Genomic DNA, 3,909 nt, shown 5'->3' with positions numbered 1-3,909 from the left:
TTAGTAGCATATTTATGAATGTTTCTTTACATTAAAGTGGCAATAAAATAGTTATTTCGTATGGAAAAAAATCAACTGAAATAAAGATGTTATTTTTTCCAGACCAGAGTGAAACACATTTTCACCTTTTAAAAATTCTACTTATAGGTATTAATATAGATGAAAATAACATATTTGAATGTTATATAAGACATCCAGCCTTTAGAATACAAAAGTGCTCTGTGAGAATATAAGTGAGGTAGAGAAACTTTAAAACTGGATTGTGCACTATAATTTTAAAGCGCTCTGCTCTCTATAATCCTTAACCAGGAAAGTGTCTCTAACTAGTTATTCTCACTCCTGTGTAGTATATTTATGCTATCTTCTGGCAGTGGTCCCTTTAGCTAGGATTGTTCAATTTAACAGGCTGTACTAGCATCAAATAATTTGGTATTTCCACACAGAATCACTCGCTGTCACTTTCTAGGTTGAAAGTAATGCTCTAAAAGTGGAATAAGGCCAAAATAACAGCTCTGCTTAGTAAATAGAAATAGGATGATGTTACAACATCACTGTTCTGACAGTCTGCTAGTCCCAATATGCCAGGATAGAGGCTAAATATTCAAAAAACTGTAAAAATTAAACATTTGGAAAATACCAAGTGAAGGGATGAAGCAACCCAAACTCTATTGCACATAGCGCCGGCAGAAGTCTAAATTGGAGAACAGTTTGGTATGTCCGCTGAAACAAACAAGAGCATAGTTGATGACCCACAGTTCATTGTTTAGTAAGTAAGGCTTATACACATGCACTAAGCAATGCTTACAGAATGTCCTGAGCAGCATCGCTCCTAAAGGCAAAAAAGTGTAATCAGCCTAAATGGCCTTATGTGGGAGAATGGACTAATTTATTCATTGGAGGAATATGCACTGGGGTATTATACAACAGGAAAAAATTAATGCACAGCAACTGCATGCGTCACTATGCAGTTCAAAGAAGAGTGACAGAAAAAGACATGCTCTAGGATTATATTCATGTACCACTAAATGAGGCAAAATTGAAAAACGAATTGTTTATGTGTTCAACATATAAGGTAAAAGCAAGAGGATAAATAATACGCATTTGGACCGTGAGTACTTCTAGACTGAAGAGAGGAAGGGGAGGCCAGGGAGGAGCGGACAGGGGACTCTGAGATACTGATAATATTCTCTTCTGAATTTGGTGCCGGGTACATGAGCACTCCTTTAATTGTCATTGTTTCAACTGGTATATGCCTTTTTATAAGTGTGCAGTTTTTCATAATAAAAAATGTGATTGTGAAATAAATTTAGGGTTGGCAGTTTGCTTAAGAGGCGGACTTTGCTGCGGAGCTGTTTCCCTAGAGTAGTGGACATTATTTACAATATTTACAGTGATTTGGACACAACTCCCTTTAAGGGCCTGCCTACAACAAATTGGTCTTGATGTGTAATTTTTTAATATACTGTGGAATTCAATCTGCTAATATTTGTTGAGGATTTTTGCATGTATGCTTATGAGAGATGTTAGTCTGTTGTTTTCTCGTTTGTTCTTTTTTTAATTTCTTTTTGGCTACGTTGGGTCTTCATTGCTGCACACGGGCTTTCTCTAGTTGCGACGAGCGGGGGCTACTCTTCGTTGTGGTGTGTGGACTTATTGCGGAGGCTTCTCTTGTTGCAAAGCACCGGCTCTAGGTGCGCAGGCTTCAGTAGTTGTGGCTCGCGGGCTCTAGAGCGCAGGCTCAGTAGTTGTGGTGCACGGGCATAGTTGCTCCGCAGCATGTGGGATCTTCCCAGACCAGGGCTCGAATCCGTGTCCCCTGCATTGTCAGCTGGATTCTCAACCACTGTGCCACCAGGGAAGCCCGATCTGTTGTTTTCTTGTAATGTCCTTGTCTGATTCTGGCATTAGGATAATGCCGGCCTCATAGAATGAGTTAGGAAGTATCCCCTCAGCTTCTACCTTCCGGGAGAGATTGTGGTAGAATTGATATAATTTGGTCCTCAAATAAATTGGTAGAATTCATCAGTGAACCCATTTGGACCTGGGGCATTCTGTCTTGGAAGGTGATTAATGATTGATTCTATTTCCTTAATAGATGTAGGCCTGTTCAGATTGTCTGTTTGATGAGTTTTAATTAGAAAACAATCTCAAGATACTAAGAAGTCAACCTGGATTTAGACTCCACCTAGATTTTTTTCAGATTATTTATAAGTTTTAACATTGCTCTTCCCACATTTATTTTGACGATGTTTCTTCTCACCTTTATGGAATCACACCAAAGTACACAATCTAGTTTTCATACTAGCTACTCTCTCTTATATAGTTTGTATTGCCTTTAACTATTAATTAAATTATCCAGTTATCAGAACATGTCAAGTAGTATAAGGAATCTCATAAAAAACACAGGTTATTCTTGGAAAACTTTCATGTCCCTGTGGGAGAGGGCCTACAACAGAGCAGCCTACTAGTGCTGAGTCTTGAGTATGCCCATCGCATCAGCTGGCTTGCTGTACAGAGACAGTGGAGAGCACTTGTTCATTAGGTGAACTGGGTGAATAGACATAGGTTTGTTAAATGAGCTCATGATACATTAAATACGATATTCCATACAAAAGAAATCTGAACTAGAAAGCACGGGTGGCCTGACACTTATGATCTCTCAGTCTCCCAGGACTTCGGTTAATTCCTTGTACAATAGTGAGAGCGGAGTTACCCATGGAAGGGCTATCCTAGATGAGGGAATCTCTTGGGATTCCTTGGGGGGTGGTAGAGGAAAAGGGAGAGGAAATGCACTTTTCTAGTGCATTTCACGACCTCTGCATATATTACGGAACACAGGGTTCTCTCTAGACCACACAAGTCTAAGGTCATTTTAATCAATGCAAATTAAAAGGCTCCTTCTGTAAAACAAGATTACTTTTACCACACAGCAGTTGGCCAAGACAAATGACATTTTACAACTGATTATAACAAATTAAAGTTTAAAAAAATCCTGCATGCCAGATGTCTTCACTCAACCCTGGTTAATATAGTACTCATATTACACAGGTTTGTTTGTTTTATTATTGAGATCGTGCTCTACAAAATGTGAACCTAGTATGTGTTTTTTTGGTAAAGATGGTGGAGTCTGAAAGGTTAAGTCTCATGGTGGAGAGAAAGAAATTCCTGAAGTCAGGGAAAAAATGGGTTGAATGAGGTGTGTGTGTGTGTGTGTGTGTGTGTGTATTTTCAGAAAATGTGAGTCACTGCTTTCTTATCCCAAAACAGTTTGTAAGTGGATCAGGTGAGAGACTATATATGAGAGAAACAAACAAAAAGCAAGAAAAAGAGCAAGTTTTAAATAAGAAAAAGTAATCATGTATACTTTATTTTAAAGTGCCTTTTTAAAATTTCTGTTGTTTTCTTCGTCTACCTCTTCCTCTCCCTCCCTCCTCCCTCCCTCCCTCTCCGTTTCATAGAGGGGCTTAGGAATAAATATTAAATAAATGAAATTAGAAAAGACTAAGAATTTAAAATACATCATAAATGAATGTAGAATTAAGAAGCATGGAATAACTTAAAGTATTTTGTAAAGTATTTTAAAGGAAAACTTTTATCTATTTATTTTCTCATACAGTATTTTACAGTGAACTCAGAAACTGGAACAGTAAATGAAACCAAACTTGGTTTTTCTGTGTGCACATTTTGCTTCTTTCTCTTCAGATGAAGCCTGTCTCTGATATAAAAAATAAAAAAAACATATTCCAGGACAATCATGAGTGGTAGGGGTGCCCATCAATTCAGTTTATGGAAGACGATGTGGCCCCCAGGAGGCACATACTAAATCTTAAAACATATGACCAAATGAGTGTTCCAAGACTGAAACAAAAGTGGCAGTGAATTGGTAAAAACATTCAAACCATTAAAAAA

Source organism: Globicephala melas, chromosome X (genome assembly GCF_963455315.2).
Source record: "Globicephala melas chromosome X, mGloMel1.2, whole genome shotgun sequence".
Taxonomy (NCBI): Eukaryota; Metazoa; Chordata; class Mammalia; order Artiodactyla; family Delphinidae; genus Globicephala; species Globicephala melas.
This window is presented reverse-complemented; position numbering follows the sequence as displayed.